The sequence below is a fragment of the Bombus vosnesenskii genome, unplaced genomic scaffold (assembly GCF_011952255.1).
Source record: "Bombus vosnesenskii isolate JDL3184/JDL3185 unplaced genomic scaffold, Bvos_JDL3184-5_v1.1 scf7180000013272, whole genome shotgun sequence".
NCBI classification, from domain to species: Eukaryota; Metazoa; Arthropoda; class Insecta; order Hymenoptera; family Apidae; genus Bombus; species Bombus vosnesenskii.
Window position 1 is genome coordinate 4,164,959 of NW_022882930.1, and position 20,133 is coordinate 4,185,091.

The 20,133-nt window shown below is 39.9% G+C and overlaps 1 protein-coding gene across 5 annotated transcripts in view; it reads left to right on the plus strand.

Moving 5' to 3' along the window:
* The first annotated feature begins 420 nt into the window (after positions 1 to 420).
* LOC117231255 overlaps positions 421 to 20,133 on the plus strand; it is a 34,358-nt gene continuing 14,645 nt past the window's right edge. For 3 of the 5 annotated variants that reach the window (XM_033489525.1, XM_033489527.1, XM_033489528.1), the window contains exon 1: positions 422 to 755. The gene's annotated coding sequence lies outside the window, so the exon portion shown is untranslated. Of the gene's footprint in view, positions 756 to 3,914; positions 3,935 to 20,133 lie in introns of those variants that run through there. The other 2 variants (XM_033489529.1, XM_033489526.1) reach the window with 2 other exon arrangements.

Consider the following 20,133-nt stretch of genomic DNA (forward strand, 5'->3'; position numbering starts at 1 on the left):
TTTGATAAAGGAGCGCTATACTTGCAAACTAAAAGGCGAGAGCGAATTTAATTTCGATTCAGCGAAGCGATGCTTTCAAGTAAATGTTCAAAATTGTCGTCGGAAGAATCAAAGCACCCTATATCCGCCAAATAAAAGTTACAGAAAGCAGATTTACCCACTAAGAGAAACCTCGTCTCAACGATCAGGTGCAACTTTCAAGTTTCAAATCTCAGAGTGGTGATGGAAAAAATCGACGTACCCTGGATTTACAAAGTAAAAGAAAAATAGACTAAGTTGTAGCCTTCAGTAGTTACTTCAGCGTATAACTGGGACGCTGTTTTCAGGTAAAATTTCAAACTTGGCGGTCAAAGTGCGAAGAAAGATTGTGCCGGTGGCCCGAAGCTGGCGAGACTGCATCCCTGGCTGGAAGTAGGCAGTAGGTAAGGGCAGAGCGAGGAGCGTGTGCGCGGTGGATGGAGTGCGAGCATGAGTAGGACGTGGGTCGTCGTGTGTCGCTGCAGAGGGCCGAGAGAGCGTGTCTCCTGCGGAACACAGTTGGCACGGACCGTCAAGATGTAAGCTGACGGGCAGAGAACGCGTGTGTGACGGTACGCCGCTGGCCCAGGCCGAGAGAACGTGCCACGAGGAAGAAGAAGAAGAAGAAGAACAGGGAGAGATACGATCTGAAACGGGCCGATCCGGGAGGATGAAGTAGAGCGGGAACCAGGGATCGATTGCTTCCCGATTGTTGGCATGGAGGACACGACACTGGGGTAAGTAGTAAGACACAGAGCTGGGTTAAGCCTGATGGCTATCTGTTCTCTGCTTAAAGGGGTGCGTTTGGTTTCCACGAAAAATTCATTACTCGTCGAAATCCTATTAGCAATTCCGCGTCGTTTGTCGGTATTCGTATTTCACTGTGTTTATCGATAGCATCTAGTTATTCATATTGGGTTGTGTTCATCGTAGAGGCCAGGATTCGACGATCGATGCGACCTACCACAGATCCCAGCGATCTATCTTTCTGTGGCTAGCGTCGGCTGGCTTCGACGTCGAGGCAGCGATTCGTTGCTCGCACCACCGCTCCAACCCACCCCCTTAGACACGCTCGAGGTCATCGTTGCCCCCAAACTGAGCCAGGATACCATTGCTCGATCGTTGCCAGTTCATTCTGCTCCCGTTTCATTCCTCTCTCACGGCAGATTTTCCGTTTCAAATCTAAAGATCGTTGGCGTTCGAGTACGTGCCTGGAGACTGGAGTATTCGCGTCGACGAGGATGTACTACCAACGACGATGATGACGAACAGCGAGTTCTCTTGCAAGAGGGACGAATACGGGACGTATGGTCGTGGTAAACGCTGGGAAGCCACCACGGTTGCGTTAATAAAGCCGTCACGGCTTTCCCTCGCAGCGCAAGAAAGAAAAAAAGCAAAAGAAAAGTTGTTAGCAGCTATTTACCTGAGGGCTCTAACCGACCCCTACAGTTTTCGAGATCGTCGCCGCTCCGTAGAAGGCTTGAACGCGTGCTGGTCTCGTTCGCGCCTTCGTTTCCTCTTTCACGAGACTCCGCGTCCTTGTGATCGTGATGGTCGTTCGTGCTTCATCCGTAAGGCCTTTTTAGACGAGGGAGAGAAAGGACTGCTCGAAGCGAGAGAGGCTTCCTCTTCGCCGATCGTGTCCTTTATCTGCGCAAGAAACACCCGTTCCCCCTTTTTTCTCTCTTTTATTTCGCGTTTCAAACACGCGAAAACGGGTCGTTTGAAAAAAAAGGTCTTCGTCTTGGTCGTTCTCTTTCTTCTCGCCGTTCTGCCCCTTTCCCCTTGGTCGTTTCTGCTCGAAACGAAAGCTTTCTCGTTAATATCCAGCGCTCTGGCTCTCTCGACCCCTCGAAAATCGTTCGTCATTCGTCGGGAGACGCGAAACGTTGTCTGTTCGTCGCGTGTCCTGAAAGCGTGCTCACCTCTCCGCGTGAATAGTCGATGGGGTTTCACGAGGCTATCGAATAACGGGGCTCGTCGAAGTACGTCAATGGGTTAAGGAGGAACTTAAAGCAACCCTTCTGCTTCGAGGAACAACCAGCCAACGCTCCGACGCGTCTTTTCATCGTAATTCTTATTCCAGTCAAAGAGAAACATTCGACGAATCGACGAGTGCACCTGTTCCACTCGTTTGAGTGCACGCAAAGCCAAGGATTTGCAGAGAGGAACGAGTGGCCGTGCAAAGAAGTCAAAGGTGGAAGGAAAGACGGTCGTTATTTAAGACTGTGAGTCGGCGAAAGGTCACGGAACACGGGTGAAACGAAGCGTTGCTTGAACAGTGGTCGAGTCTTCTTGAGATACGAAAGAGAAGAGGATGCGTTGCCGCGAGAATTGGGTGCGGCTACAATATTAATAGGCGTCGATTCGAAAAGAGGTTGCTGCCGCCCAGTTCGATTCGACTAATCAGCGCTGATTGATCGCATGGAACTGCAAAGCAAGAAAGAAAACGAGTTGCAGTTTTGAAAATAGCCAGGACACGCTTTTATGTTTCATATATCTGATCGATTTCACTGTCTGCTTGAGATGTTATATCAGTGAGACGGAGTATGACGACATGGACAACATGTGGAAACGATCAAATGCGAATGAAGAGAGAGAGAGAGAGAGAGGAGTTAAGGCCTCTTAACTCTTTCAAGACTCAATCCCAATTTAGATTGCGAGGAAAATATCCTCTTATTAATTATTTATTATTGAAACACATATTCTCTCGCGTTCCTGCGTTACAATGTGAAATTTAAAGCCAGCTCTCACCCAAGGTAAATACGTTTATCGTTTAATTAGTGGATAACTAATTGTTGAAGTACAACTTAGCGTTAAAACAGAAGCCGTGAAAGGAAGTTGCCTAGAAACAGGATCAACTATTTCCAACCACAAGGATATTAAGAAACTGGAACGCAGGAAGAACGTTTGAAGAAACTTAAATTCCTGCAGGATATTAAGAGATATTTTGGAGAACTTTCTGTCGTCAGATCGAGCAACCGGATCTACACGTAAATTAAGGTGTACATTAAGCGACGAAAGAATTCGCAGCAGCGATACTTTCGCCCTGCGCATTCTTTAAACCGCGACGGGCAAATGAAATCTCGATGAGGTTGGTCTCGATTGAAATATCTCGAGGACGAACGCCACGAAGAATGCTCGGATTTTCTCCAATAACGGCCACCGTCGACGGTGATAAATTTCACGAAACAGCTGCTAGGCGATCGTATCATTTTAAACCGCATCTATCATAAGAGAAAGAAATTGAAATTCCAAGTGAAAACGATCTAGCGTGTAAACGCACGGATCCGTTTAAAGGGATCGGCGTTCGAGAACTGCGACGGAATTAATCCGACTTTTCCCGATATTACGCTCTATCGACGGATTTTCAACCATCGACGCATTCCTGACCTGGATTAAGTTCGCATCCGCTCGCATTCAAACGATTCCCGCGATTCGACGAAAATAAACAAGCGTAGTAACCGAGCATCCAAAGAGGCAATCGCATCGTATGGTAAGAGCCGTTTAAGAGGTGGAAGCAAATCAGAGACATTCAGAGTAGTGGCCGCGTCGTCGAAAAGTGCATCCAATGATCTGTAGTATCTCTATTTCGTTATTTTTATCTTGTTAAATGTACGACTCGTATAACGGTGGAAACAAAGAAAAGAAAAAAGAAGAAGAAAAAAGAAAGACTCGGTCCCGTTTACATCGCGCGAACGAATTTGACGACGCCAACGTCACGCTAACACGCGTCTCATCAGCGAGATTCCACGCGACCCGGAATCCGCGTCAGTGCGTGTCTCTGGTGACGCTCGACAGCAAGAACAATGAATTCGTTCATCCGTCATCCGTGAGGTGGATCTATGACGAACGAGTTAGTCGGACGATTTTCATCTTGGTCGGTGGAATCGATTGGAAGTTACCATCGCGACAAGTAAGAACTTCATCGAAACAACGAGAAAATTGGTCATCCTGGTGATCCTTCGTTTCTCCTATTTTTTTCCTTTCTCTTTCTTTTTCCTCGACAGCGAATCGTTTTCACACGGTGGATCGTTTCTCGTCGAATGACTGATAATTAATCTTTCGTCGCGCCGAGGCCAGAGGAAATTGAATCAAGATCGAACAAAGGTTCTTCATATTCGTTCGTTCTTTTCCTTTTTTCTCTTCCAGTTCTTTTCATTGGTTCTGTAATTTTTTTTTTTTTCGTAGATAGACACAGAGAGAGTGAGAGAGAGAGAGAGAGAGAGAGAGCATTGGTTGCGGAGGATCGTCACGGTTGATCGCGGTGTTACGAAGCTGCGTCGCGATAAAATCGATTCCCCCGGAGCGTGCGAAAAAATATCCGGATGGGATCGGAATTTTGAAAGCCGTCCGAGCAGGAGGACGTTTATAAATAAACGGAACGCGTCGGTTTTGCTGCGCAAACCGTGAGGAACTTCGCGTTCCAACGTCGCTTTTCTATAAAATCTATCAAACGTGGCTGGTCATTTCTTGGCATCTAAGAAATATGCTTGAATAATATATGCATACATCTACATACGTACGTGTGGAACGAGGAAGGGATACCAATAAGGAGATATTAATATAGATTGTCCTGTTTCGCGACGACACGCTTCCAATTCACCGTCCATTAACGCGTATCGTTGCTCTGCGCTTGTTCCTACGAGCAGAAGATACCTCCAATTTACGCTTCACGAGTGACGAGGCAAAACGCTGCACGGATATGAGTCAGCCTGACTACTTCTATACCGAGTGATTCTTTATTTTCTAATCATTTATCGTTCAATTGAATGCAATTGAAGAAGTGCAATATAAATAGAAACTCGTTTCATTCACTAAATATCATAAGGATTATAAAAAGAAGAAGAAGCAGGTATATATGCATTTTTATAGCATTAAATTTCCCATAAATGCATAGCAATTCATAATTTGATAGTCAGACTGATTACTGTTTCCGGCAGTGCTGGTATAGATGGCCTTATTTTTGTTTTTTTATTTCATTTTTCATGAGTGCAATTGAGGAAATGGAACATAAGTGGAAACTCCTTTCACTCATTAAACATTAGAAGAGTTGTAAGAAGAAGCAGGTATATGCATTTTTATAGCATCAAATTTCCCATAAATGCATGGCAATTCATAATTTGATAGTCAGACCGATTACTCTTTCTAGGAGTGCTGGAATGGATGGCCTTATTTTTGTTTTTTTTTTATTTCATTTTTCATGAATGCAATCGACGAGATGGAACATAAGTGGAAACTCCTTTCGCTAGTTAAATATTATAAAAATTACGAGAAGAAGCAGGTATACGCATTTTTATAGCATTAAATTTCCCATAAATGCAAAGCAGCGATCCATAACTTGATAATCAGGCTGATTACTCTTTCTAGGAGTACTGGAATAGATGGATCTATTTTATATTTTATGAATGCAATTGAACAAATGGAACATAAGTACAGATTCGCTTTACATGCTGTATATTACAACGAGTACTATGTCTTGGATAGTTTACATAGTTTAGCATATTTTTGCAACTTTAAATTCCTCATAAATGCGTGAAAAATGCAAATAAATGCAACGACGGTGATTCTTACTTTTATAAAACTGTGGATATTTAAACGTTTAGAGAGAATTTAAATGTGCAAGAATTCACAAAATGTGCAGCGATGAGTCAAAATATCCAAATAGAGTTTACAATAATATTTCAAGCGTAAAATAAATTCTAACCCAGGTTCCGTATTTTTAATTGCATTCATGAGAGTATGTGTTCGCAGTCTGAACAATCGCAGTCTAATCATTGCGACGGAAACTTATCTAAAATAACATTCCTACTGTAACCAAAATTTTGTCTGACCCATAAATCACACGGAAAATCACGTTCCCTTGAAAGATCAGATTAAACAAGACTCTACTTTCTCTTTCTCAAAGGTGCATTTCTCTTCTGATCCATGATCTAGGATCGTAATCCCCAACGTGGCATTTTTTGTTCTCTCTGTCGTCGTATAACTGGGCTGTTGAATGTTTAAACACGCTATTAACGATCGGGTCGATGATAGAAATCGGGGAATTTACAGTAGAGGCCCGTATAACGTGGTGCATCTTCGTTCATAAGTGTCAGAGCACTTGCAGAAAGTGAGAGTATCTTCTTGAATAATTAGTACACTGTTTAAAAGTTATTGTTAGACTTGGCATTTTTACGAATCTACAGTCTACAAGATTCAACCCAAATAAGAAGTTATTCTATATTTATTAAATATTATAACGAATGCTATATTTTGCGCTTATTTACAGTGGATGACAAAAGGAAGTTTTAGAGGCCGAGCAATAGAAATAAACGCCACAATATCAGAGAAAAGAGTTATAATCGACTTATAATTAGAAAGAAATATAAGGGTACGTCCAAACACCTTTTTGCCAGCCATAGAAATCCACCATCCACTCCGTACAATGCCAATGAAATTTCCAAATGTTTCCTGTAACACGCGTAACATATTCGTAAAAGGTATCCACAAGAGTTTCGATAGTGTCGCGAGCCTCTGTATCATAATGTATGTGCTGTAATGTAACCGGAGTGAATCTCTCGAGTTATAGGGTTATACTACTGTTGTTGATGCGTTTCGAAGAAAATGAGGGAGGAAGAGTTGGTGTAATAACCGATAGGAGAAAAATCGATAGGAAGTAGGACGGAATGGGAAAACGGAGACGTTCTTGTACAATATACCGGGGTTAAAGGTGAGGAAGCTAACGGGCGGCGAAACGACGAAGACCCCAGCGTTCGCCGTTTCATTATTCATCGGGCGCGGTTGTTCGTTTGGCTAGGTGGAACGATTATCGGTTATCGGCGGCTGGACTGCTCCTTTCCACTTTATAAAAGAAGGAAGGAAATCGTGTGTCTGTCCACGATATAGCTACGTGCACCTAACTAACGCCGTGTGTAACCGCTAACAAGGCTCTTCTATTTATAGCCGCGGCGTAACGTCGCTTCGAGAGCGGCTCGAGCTCTCTGTTTTCCGATTTTCTCCGCAGCCACGACCTCGCTGGAACTGCACACGTCCGTAGATCCGAGAATAGAGCCGTCTAGTCTCTCTAGATGGAACGAATCTGGTCTGATAACACCGCTGCTGTGTCCCTTCTTGCCGTCTACTTATCATCCCCTATTCGTCATACGGACAACCGCAGAGACGGTTATAGAGGAGATTCGTTGGAGGATGTGTCGCGAGGAATGTATAGAATGTTAACGACGACGTTCTTTGGTCCTTTTCAAAGAATGAATTGCCGGAGAGAAAGATTCTTCGTGAAGCTATGGTAGTATTTCAGTAACTAGTCATAGATTGACTCCTCATTCGGTGTATTAAGCATTGGAACTTGATTGCGGATTTTTATGCACTTGCATGGGAAATGTAAAAGTGCAACAATGTGGATAATGCACATGAAATGCAAGAATACAAAGAATAAGTGAAGTAGTTATCGGTGAAGTATCGTATTATTTTCTTTAGTTGGTTAAATCCTAGTAAAGTTAATAAAAACATGAAATTTCATGAAAATTTGTGACCTAATTCCTGGTTAACATTTCTTAGAAAATTCTGACAAATTTTACTTCGTTTAATATTTTACAGTTGCATAAGATATCGCTGCGATACTCGACTCTACGTTCAATGCAGCATATCAGAATTTATATCTTTACTTCCGAAAATGGAAACTATAATTGGAAGTATTCCACTGGATATCGATGGTTTAAGATCTAACGTAGAATGTAACTTTGACGTTGTTGTTCGAGCTATAAACCCGAGTAGTTCCATTTTACACTCGAATCGAGTGCAGTTTTAGTACAGATCCGGCCAATAGTGATGAGCTATTGCTTGAAACCGGCGTTATCAGGAAATGCAGACCGAAGCACCAACAAAATCGTCTCGATGTTCGTCTGAATGGCTATTAGACCTATCTCAGTTCCTTCTCTTCTCTCACTGTTCATCAAGCTTGATCTTCCTTTAAGATAGATAGGACTTTTCAACTATTGGCACTATTCCATGATCTTGCAACCACTCCATACACATTAACTATTCTTCCTGTATGTACTTTTCTCAGTGTCGTTGACCTTTTGACAATGTGGCAAGGTAAATAAAGAATGGAGAATGAACTACTCTCAGAAAATAATTATCTTTCCGACTTCAAAGTTTTCTGTGTCTCTGGTGTTGGAGATGTGATGGTTCGGTAAAAGTGAAATATTAAAATATTGTATTTGAGAAAGTATTAAAATATTTGAATATTTCTGAAATAATTTATATATAATACGATACGTTGGAAGTAAAACAAAATCATTATATTATTACTTTAGTATTCTAAAGTGATATAACATAATAATATTTGTATTTACTTTTAGAAGGTAAATTATTTAAAAACATATATACAGTATCTTTAACAATACTTTTCTCATAATGGCTTAAGTCTTCAAAGACTTTGCAGTTTCGGTATCTAAAAAATACTGACAATATATTTTAAATATTCATATATTATGACAATATATTTCAATATTCTAGATTCTAGAGGGTCTCTTATAATACCGATCATCCGCACGCTCCTTAATAATTAAAAAAATTAAGTCTCGTGCTAGCTTCAAACGCAACGAAAAATCACAGTGTTCCTGTCGAAGTACGATAGACTGGATAATTTCCCTGCAAAAAAAGAAGAGAAACGTAGAACTAGAGCTGAATAGGGAACACAAAGGGAGTTCTACCTGGTCTAGACAAATGTAACTGAAAAACGAACGCCACAGACCGTGAGGTAATTCCTTTGAACTTGTCCGTCAAAAAAACAGCCTCCGCAAACACGGTCGGCTCGGTCACGTTTTCGAACTCGATCCCGGATCGGTGTGTGTACTCCCGTCTCCGAGACAAACGGAGCACGAAATTGCGTTCGAGAGGTCCAAAGGATAGGCTGAACGAGCCGACACTCGTTTCAGTAGTAGAGGTCGGCGCTGGTTAGACACGCGTCTGATGATTCACTTGTTTCACTGCATGCTGAAAGAAATTCTACTATAAGCTCAGGATCTAGTTGATTTAAAAAGTTTCCATTAATATCTTAGAGCGATTGTTGGTTATTGGCATGTGAAATGTGGAAACGAAGGCGAATAGGCAGAGAAATTTGATATAGCTTTAGACTTTTAGACGATTTGACCAGTTTCTGTTACTATTTTCTAAGGTTTAAAGGAAGATTCTAAGGTCTGTTTAGATGTTAAACACGCGGTAGTTGAACGATTAGGAAAGAATAGGAAAAATTAGTCTTTCCTTTTGAGTTTGCTTGACTGGATATTGAAAGAAATTTTATGTAGCTTTAGAATTTAAATGATTCGAAAAGCTTCTGTCACTATTTTGGAAGGTTTCAAGGCTAATTTACTTGTTATGCATACCTGGTATGTGAAATATTTGTGGAAAAATAAGGAAAATTGGAGAAGGTCCGAGTATCATTTGTTCCAGTGAATGCTGAAAGAAATTTTAATTTAAGAGCTTGCGTTACTATTTTGCAAGGTTCCAAAGTGTTTAATTATTAACATGTAAGTATACGTACTTGGAAAATTTAACGAAAACTGAGGAAAATTAGATGCAGGTTTGAGCGATAGCGAGATAAACATTTTACGCCTGTTTAAACTTTGGATGATTTAAAAAGCTTCTGTTACTACCTTGTTTATTTGCCAATTTATCATTCGTTTCACTGGATCTTGGAAAAACAGTAGCATAGGTTTAGACTTTCGATGATTTAAAAAGTTTCCTTTAGTGCTTTGTTGAAGTTACGATTATTTGGTATAACGTCGTTTGTTTCACTGCGTGTTGAAAGAAATTTCATATAAGTCTAGACTCTGGGTGATTTAAAAAGTTTCCTTCGCCACTTTGGAAAGTTTCGTATTATGTTTAGCTATTGGTATGTGACATTTGGAAAATGTGACGAAGAAAATGATGTTATATGCGTGTCTGAGCGTGGTCTGTTTCACTGAATGTTGACAGAAATTTCATATACGTCTAGACTTTAGATGACTAAAAAGCTTTCTGTTACTACTTTGCAAAGTTTCAGGGCATATATAGTCATTAATATATGTAATTTTGGAAAATTTGGAAGAATAGGGAAAACAGTGACAAAGTGGGCGTTGGCTAGACTCAATAATTAATTACACGTATAAATACATTGAATTTGCGCATAATTCACTCGTATCGCAAAATTTTATTGCTCTCAGTTATATAATTCCAAACTCGTCGTATTTGCTCGAGTAACAAACAAACTCGTTTAATTACCAAATTCAATCGGGAATGAATTATTGTAGTAGTCGTTTATAATTCAAGCGGTGATTATAGCAGAGGCAACGATAAATTATGGCCGCCTCGAAAAGATAGAATGGAAGAACGAATGAAAACTTTGGTAAAATGGCTCGCCTTCGCTGGAATCCAGACGAAATCTATCGTAGTTCCGTTCGGCTTCCGGCCAAATTCTCCAACTTTAAGGATATTACTAGCCCGATAGCCAGATCGTCGTTCACCCTTTCCAACTTTTCTTCCTTATTTCGAGATCCCTTCCACACCAATTTTCCTCTCTGTTTTCCCTCTCGAACGTCGTCGAATTTCCACCGGTGAAGATTGACTCGAGAGGAGACGAGAAATCGATCATATTCGACCAGTGGAAGACAGACCAGAGGTTTGAGCAACTTAAACGAAAATTCCCAGTGCACAGTTGCCTGAACAGCCGTATTTCCTAGCCAAAATCCAATATTTCAAGTTTAACGTTTCAAAAAGGATTCGTTCTTTGTCGTCTATACAAGGGTCGACACTGACCACGAGAGGAGAATGTTAAAAAGATGGCCATTGTTCGCACTTGCTTACGAACGAAAAGCTCGTCACAGGATATTTAAAAGCGTCTCTGAAGGAGCGAGAAATGTTATCAGCATTTATGCGAAACGTGATGACAAGCGGCACCGGTCAAACTTACCAATGCGTAACCACTTAATCTTCGTTTTTTTCAGCTACTGATCCAACTACGAAATAATTCTTTGGGAATTCTGCTGATAAATCGATCGAAGTTGCGAATGGAGCAAACGCGAAGCACCGCGAGATCGTTGCTACATGCGCACAGCAACTCAAAACACGTTCATCAACTTTGCACCTGCATGCATACGCTATAAAGGTTGCCAACCCGGTTTTACTTTCGTCAATTAATACGCAGCAAACACCGAGTGTAATTCGAGACACTCAACATATACATACACGGATACAAACTTGGTGGGCGTATTGTTGGCCATTGTTCTCACGTAGCAACAATTTGGTGGTACTTCTGATTTGCTCGATTTGAAACTTCAATTGATTTATCAGCAGAATTTCCGAGGAATTACTCTGTCGATATGGATGAATAATTATTATTCCGTAGGCGGATGAGAATTTGAACTCGTCTCAAGCTTATTCTTTCTTTGTACCTACGTTAGGACCGTTTTTTAGTATCTGTCTTTTACGAACGATAGAGTTGTGTTTTCTTTTACAATTGGCAGAAATATCCAGTCACTCTGATCGATTTGTATATTGTGATAGTATCGTGGCTCCTACGGTAACGCAATCGCCACCCAAACTTAATTTACACGGCGATCAACGTGTCATCTCTGCTGCGTTCTTTGTACCATTTTACACCCAATTCTGCTTTTTTTTTATTGTTAGCAATTTTCTTAAGTTCGAGGCAGACACAAAAGAATCGTTGTCGATACGAATGATTTTCGATCTTAATATACAAGTATAGTGCACGGTATAGCACATTGGGATTTCTTTTGAAAGCTTAAAAATTCTAGTAGTTATGCATAAAAAAAGCACGTCTCATAGGTTTCAACGATCTTGAAATATGTCGCCAAGATCAAGATTCGGAATAACTTTCTCCTATACGTGTAACCGGCGATCGGTTTTCATTGCCGAGATACTCACAAAAAATCTTCGATTAAAATTAGTTCCTGTTACGCTTCATTCCATTGCACATAAATGGCCGGATTTTTATATAGCCCAATCTAAACTTAACTCATCGGTGCTAATCATCTGTGCTATAAATAAAAGGCGATAAATGAATGGATTATAGGTTGGGGTTAGATGTTAGATTAATATCCGGCCAATAACGCTGGCATCACTTCATTTTTATTTTATGCGATTTTTTAAGTGCATCGTAGATTCCATTGCTACCATTCATCATTATTTATACATATATACCGCCAAACGTATCTTTATGTATAACTGAAAAACTAAGACTATCTGTGCGTATCTATCGGCTCTAATTATTAGTATGTACGTGACGGATAGACAGATAAAACACAGTACAACGTTTCATTATCGATAGATTCATTGGAAATCATCTCACAAGCACCGTTCTGCGTTCTGCCGTTCCACGATTTATTCGTTTTTCTTCTTCATTTACGCGATATTGAGAACGATTATATCCCTCGTCGATAAGTTAGATCGAGGCTGGGGACCATATAATCAGTTAGCTGTTGCGACCCCTTTGAAAACTTTGAAAAGCGCGTACCTAAAATGTACGGGAAAAAGTAAACGATGACGAGTATACTCGTGAAACGCAGAGTATGTTTGGCTGTTATATTATAGAATTAAGTTGTAACGAAACGATTGCTTCATTGTTTAATTTTATTACCGACAGGGCTCATCGCAACGCAAAATATTGCCATTTCTTCGTGTATACTCGTCAAAAACAGCTAACTGGATAAAGACGCTCGTCTACTGCAAAGTGATCTCCGTAATGGTAACATAGATTGCGTTGTGGTGATTCGCGAAAATCTTGGGAACTAAAACCGAGTGACAGTTACGTGAATAGGAAAAAGTTGTGAAGAACGTTGACCTCGACAACATATTTCAAGATCGTTGAAATCAATGAAGCGCGGCCTCTTTCGTATAATTACCAAGATCTTGCTGCCTGTTAAAAGGACTAAAACTGTGACACAAAAAACGAGGTCGGTAACAAGGTTCAAAAGGCGATCGAAACTCGGAGAATACGTCACCTCATCATCGTGAAAGCTTGAAAGATCTAAACTTCTCACTTAAGTATAATAGATACTAGGAACGCGTAACGAGCGGAAGACAGGATAGAGTGATGGTAATTTGACTCGAGAAGCTGCAAAAGGAGAGAAAAGAAAAACATAGGAAATAAGCACACCAAAGAGAATTTTAGCGAACAGGAAAGGATGCATTAAGTAGGTAATTAATCGGTAGAGTCAGTCGGAGTCTGAATAGGAGAGACGGAGAGAGAGAAAGAGAGTAAATGGTTCGAAGCGCATGAATAATATAACTTCGTAAATATAGTATAATAGTGGATATAGTAGGTGTCTGTAAACCAAGTGCAAGTCTCGGCTGTGAGTATAAGTATATTCTAGCGAATAAAACATACTGTAAGACAAAAGTTACCAATGAAATCATAACACATAAGGGAGAAGAGAGAATGTTAAAAATTAGAATCTTACATTGGCGCGAAGATGACGGAGTTGGTTGTAAAGAGGACGACCTCTGGATACGACCGAACGATTAATTTACCAGGAGATTGGAAGACGCAAAACAAGACACCGTGAAAGAGAGCATCCACCAGCGAACTCTTCCTCGCTCTTCGACTTTTCCATCCAGTTTCATCATGATGCTCCGCCGAGCTAATTTTCCACTCGTTCTCCGACAATGTTCTATAAAATGAGTTTTCTCTTTTCGATCTCGTTAGACGATATATATGTACATACATTTGCCAGTCGTTATTCCTAGTCGCGAATAAAGAGGAAAGATCTTGACATTTGGCTTACGCGTATTCTTCGAATATTTTATTCTCGATTTCATAGCGATTATCGATGAATTAAGATTGCTTATCAATTATTTATGGATCATTAAATATATTCCTTATCGAATACGAGGTCATTCCTGCAAGGTTGACATTTTTCTTTCAATTAATTTAACTCGACTAGTATGACGATAATAGAGTTCCATGATAGCGTTAATGAAACTTTAAAATGTTAGACTGCGGATGTTTACGCGTTTGTGAGAAATCTATAAATATAAAAATGTAAAAAACACAACATAATATGGACAAATGTATAAAATATCGAAACACGTATTATAATATTTAACAGGCGAAACAAATCTCTGTCTGAGTTCCATTTTTCCTTTTTAAGCATGTTAATAAAAACGTAAGAACTGCTATAAACGTACATGCGATAACTTATTCGGGGAAAATGTCTACAAGCGTTGGAATACTTTCGCGAGCCTGTGTATATAGGGTCGTGCAAAAAGATCCGTAACTTAAAGGATTATATAACAGTACACACCAGGAGGAGTAAAAAAACGTCTAAATAAACGTAGATCCTAAAATCAAAGCTTTCGATGAAAAAGCAACTTTTACTTCTTATTGGCGTTCGATATCCTAAGCTGATCGCTTCCAATCGTATCGAACATCGAATTTACAAACATAAACCAATACTGTCTCAAGTTATGTACGAATTTGAAGGATTTATTTATCGATGTACAATATCACGATTCTTCATTTTCTCATAGATATTATATCAAAATGATACGCTTTATTCCACGTAATTCTCAAATTTTTACTTCTAATTTTAAATAACATATAACGCACTGAACTGCAAAAAATAAAAGGTACATTGTACCTCTTTTACACTGTGTCTCGATGTTTTGGAACAACCGCGAAACTCAGGAAATTTTTACTGAAATTTCTTAATTCTCAAACGAATTTTTTCAAATTAATACGACCTAGCCAGTGATGATACGGAGGTGATCAGCCCTAATGACTGATTTTTATGACCTACGTTGATTAGACGAGTTTCTAGTCCTCTCGACGAACTCTGCAACTGGCGTAAGTTGGGAAATCATTGCAAGGATCGTTCCGTATATCGAGGCGGAAGAACGATGGTTGCAAAATTATTGGAGCTACGTAGTACAGGGTCGTGCGGTATGTATTTAACACGTTGAAGCATAAGATTCAGTCTGAGCCCCTCGAGACTTCGTTGCTAATTGGCTCAGCGTATCAACGACCTTTCTTACACCGCCAACTTCTTCTTGTCCCTAGCGTAGGTACGAGGAAAGAATAAGCTCGAAGCGGGCCAACTTTTTAATGGATTAACTCTCTACGAAGCTGCGGTTCTTTCCACCGACCCTACGATTTTGTTAATTAATTATCGGCTGAGAAACGCCTAATTGTCTTTTCTATCGTTTTTCTAGAATCGTTCGTTAACGCTTCCTCGTTATTCGACGAATCGACACTTAACATAACTGCACGCGATTAAGGAAACAGGGACGAAACAAAGTACACGACACATTCCTGGGATTTATAAAGCACGTAGAATTCGATTGATGGAAATGTTAGCGAAAGTTCAAAGTTCGAATGAAAGTTCAAAAGTTCGATGTTTCGAGCGAATTTTCTATGAAAATTGCAGAGTCCTGCGAAATTGCATCGTGTCGATCGGAAGATTACAGCGAAACTGCGTATACGATGATTAGCTTGCGAATGTTACTGCTAATTAATAGTTTCACGTAACTGAGGAAATGGGGCACAAATGAAAAGGAGGATGTTAACAAATGGCCACTTGCTCTCCATCTGCTGGCGAACGGAAAATTCTTGCGGCACGTTTCGGAGCGTCTCTCAAGCAGCGAAACACGTTATCAGTATTTATCGGAAACGTGATGGGAAAGTTGGAAGGAACGAGTGCAAAGGCGAACAAATGGCTCAATACTAGAGCTACCGACAGTTAACACGAAGCTATTTCTACCACAACCAGTCAAAATGACAGGTCTTTAAAAAATACATAATAATAGAATATTTTTATATTTTCCGATTTATTACTTTCTTACAGAAGGAATTCCATGTTGTTTAGTAGATTTTTGATATTATTAATCCATCTGGGACCATGATTCCTAAACGAGGATTGACATATTTATAAAATTGTAGAACCAGTCATCTTGACTGGTATGGTATTTCTAGCGATAGCATCTAGCGATCTGACGATCGATCCGGAATTTTCCTGATAACTGATATCGTCATATCGAACGATGCGCAGTTAAAATTTGAAAAACGTGTGGCAATTTGTACGAAACGAGGAAACTGATTAATTGGGGTTCGATAAACAGATTACAAGACCCTTTTACACTTCGACAAGTGCCAGTCATTTTGACTGGTATTGCTATAAGTGGACTTGATACAAAATTATTTTCAATTCGAATACATAAAGAAGAAAATAAAGCTCGTTATATTATTCTTTTAGTTATCGTTGCGAAATTACATCATTACGGAGAAATATAACACGAAATAGGAATTATAAAATAAAATTGTACAACCAGTCAATTTGACTGCTGTAGTAATTCTAACGTTAATTTTCTTTTTCTTCAAATTCTCATCCACCTATGGTATAATAATTATTCATCTGGATATTTCTGCCAACTGTAAAAGAAAACACAACTCTATCGTTCGTAAAAGACAGATATTAAAAAACGGTCCTAACGTAGGTACAAAGAAAGAATAAGCTTGAGACGAGTTCAAATTCTCATCCGCCTACGGAATAATAATTATTCATCCATATCGACAGAGTAATTCCTCGGAAATTCTGCTGATAAATCAATTGAAGTTTCAAATCGAGCAAATCCGAAGTACCACCAAATTGTTGCTACGTGAGAACAATGGCCAACAATACGCCCACCAAGTTTGTATCCGTGTATGCATATGTTGAGTGTCTCGAATTGCACTCGGTGTTTGTCTGCGTATTAATTGACGAAAGTAAAACCGGGTTGGCAACCTTTATAGCGTATGCATGCAGGTGCAAAGTTGATGAACGTGTTTTGAGTTGCTGTGCGCATGTAGCAACGATCTCGCGGTGTTTCGCGTTTGCTCCATTCGCAACTTCGATCGATTTATCAGCAGAATTCCCAAAGAATTATTTCGTAGTTGGATCAGTAGCTGAAAAAAACGAAGATTAAGTAGTTACGCATTGGTAAGTTTGACCGGTACCGCTTGTCATCACGTTTCGCATAAATGCTGATAACATTTCTCGCTCCTTCAGAGACGCTTTTAAATATCCTGTGACGAGCTTTTCGTTCGTAAGCAAGTGCGAACAATGGCCATCTTTTTAACATTCTCCTCTCGTGGTCAGTGTCGACCCTTGTATAGACGACAAAGAACGAATCCTTTTCGAAACGTTAAACTTGAGATATTGGATTTTGGCTAGGAAATACGGCTTTTCAGGCAACTGTGCACTGGGAATTTTCGTTTAAGTTGCTCAAACCTCTGGTCTGTCTTCCACTGGTCGAATATGATCGATTTCTCGTCTCCTCTCGAGTCAATCTTCACCGGTGGAAATTCGACGACGTTCGAGAGGGAAAACAGAGAGGAAAATTGATGTGGAAAGATAAATAGGTGCGAAAAATTCCCATTTCTTGTTACATTGTCCCCTGTTTCGTTTGTACTACGTATTGTAATGGTACTTTGCTTATATCAATAAGCACGTGAGATATTAATTAAAGGAATAGATAACTCATTACACTCGCGTTAGGTTGCAAATGTTTATGCATTTATGGAAAATTGACTTGTATTAAAACTTGCAGATTACAAAGATATAGAAAATATTAAAAACAATATACTTGTTAATAATATCTTCAGAGTAAAACGAATATTCGTTTAACTTTTGCCGCTTTAATCTCGAGTAATGTAAAAATGTGACTTTGCAGTAAATATTCGCAGTGTAATTAATTATCGTAGTAGTCTGCTTGTTCTTAACACGTCGAATTACACGAGTTCGAATAAAGTTCCTTCCTTTGACAGACAACCGCTGAAGTTCAGCGAGAGGACTAGCATTCCATTTCAAAGGGAAGAACAGGAAAGAAATTACATACCGTCTTCGATTGGATTGTCCATTTCCATACTTCAGCCTTAAAATACCTTCGACTATTCGCTAACTTCTACCGATATCTTCGGCTCGTCTATTCGACCTGCTCGAATTCAAAGTTTATCGAAAGGTGGAACAAAGGGTCGAATAAACCAAAGTTGCCAACGGTGAAACGCGTTTCAGCGAAGTCGTGCGTTTTAATTAAAGTTGGAGAAACGAGAACACGGTAGCCCACAGACGAAATTCGGTATCAGTAGAATTATTTAGAAAAGATATTCGATAATTGAACGGAAACAACGATTTGTTATCTTCTTCGAATAATCTGTTACTTTTAGGTTCTTCGTTTTTATTTGTTCGCAGATTAAATATTACTAGCAAATTATTAGTTTTTTAAGTACCAAGATAAATGTTGTATAACGTGAATTAATTTTCTACTCAATTTACGTACTTCGAGTGACATTGTACAAGTTCGAAACGGAACGTTTCCATTATTTTTTCAAGCTGCTCGCAAGGTGGAGGAACGAACAATTGCAAAATCAACATTTGACCTTTGTCTGTTCTTTCCGCTAACATTGTGTGCTTAGAAAATAATCCTTTACGTAGAAACAATACTCCGAAATAGTTTTTTACTTTTCGCGAAAATCTTGTTCCGAATGTTATCTTCGAAATACGCGGTGCTGTAGTTTCGGAAACGAAGAAACACCAGAAATAGGATATTCGTGGAAATAATCCGAGTGAAACATCTCAAGAAACGCGAGTTTATCGTTTATCTTGCACCGCGCCTATTTACATCGCCACGATGCAAAAGCATCTTTGCAAAGAAGTGGAAATCGAACCGTTGGATCCAGTTGTCGCCTCGCTAAACCGAATTCAGTTCGTACATCAAACGTGAAACTACAATTATCTCGAAACAAAATATATTTCACAAATATGTATCTAACTTGAGCTAATACTTTCGTAATCATCGATCAGCGTATCTTATCTGACTACGATAATTCAGTTCCTATTTTTCCAATTACTTTCAACGCATCGAAGTTCGCTATCGCGCCAGTAAATTACGTTCGATAATTACTTTCGGTATTTAAGAACCCGAGTCACGAAATTTCGACTCGGCCCCCGGCGTACCGAGGAAAATTCCAGTGCTGGTTTGTTCGTAGTCGCTGCTAGTTGGTGTACATTTTCGCGGCTCGCGCCCGACAACTTGTTGACGCTTGGTCGTTTCAAGGGGAAACCTGGTTCTCCGCAAGGTTCGCACATTGCTCGATTTTCGTGACTTGATTGTCTCCTATTTCTCTCTCTCTCTCTCTCTCTGTCTCTGTCTCTCATTCGCGGAGATCCACTTTGGTCCATCGTCTCGTAAACCTATATAAAGCTTGTAAAATATTCGAAGGACGACGCTTTTCCGTGGCTTTCACGACACCGCAGAGAACGAGGTAATAAGGTCGCCTGAAAAACATTTAGAGATCGTTCGATGGAAAATTGGAGCTGCGGTGCTCGAACACCGGTGACGTATGACAAGTGGCCCTCAATGTCAGCACATCCTGCACGCTGCGAGCTTTGGTTAATCGATTCGTCCTTCGCTTAAACGTTCTAACGTCGGTTCTGATTAACTTCTTCGACGCTGCTGATCCCTCCCAACGTTCGTGACTAGGAAAATTGCCAGTGAATTTTACGCCCTACAATGTTCCTGCTGTTTTTAGTCGCACTATTTGCCATTTTGCATTCTTCGTTTTTCTCTTTGCATGATAATAATCGAAGTTTCTCTAAAATCGGTGATCCGCCACTGATTCGTAACTCAGTGAATTCTTACGCTTCTATTCTCGTACTTTTTGGTGTTTTACGTTCTATTTCACACTTTCTCCTTTTTGTTCATCCGTAAAACCGAACAACTGTTTTGGAAGCACTGCCTTTACGAAGAGATTATTTAGCGAACATTTTAGCGAAGATAATATCGATTTTGATCGAGCTTTATTATTTTGACGCACGTAAGTGGTAAATGTCTGATTTTTATGGAATCGTTATACGAAATTAACACGTTGATCGCTGGTTGTTGCTGGTGACAACCGATGCCACGTTGACGTGTCGCGTAAATGGTTTTCGTACTGTGTCGAGAGGATCGACGAGTTTAAACAATGAAATTCCAGTGCCAACATTGGGCCACGCAACTTTGCTTCCACAGTCAACGTGTTAATCTTGCCATGTTGTTAGTCGTAATTATACAATGCTTTCAAAGCTTCTATCTCTATTCCAC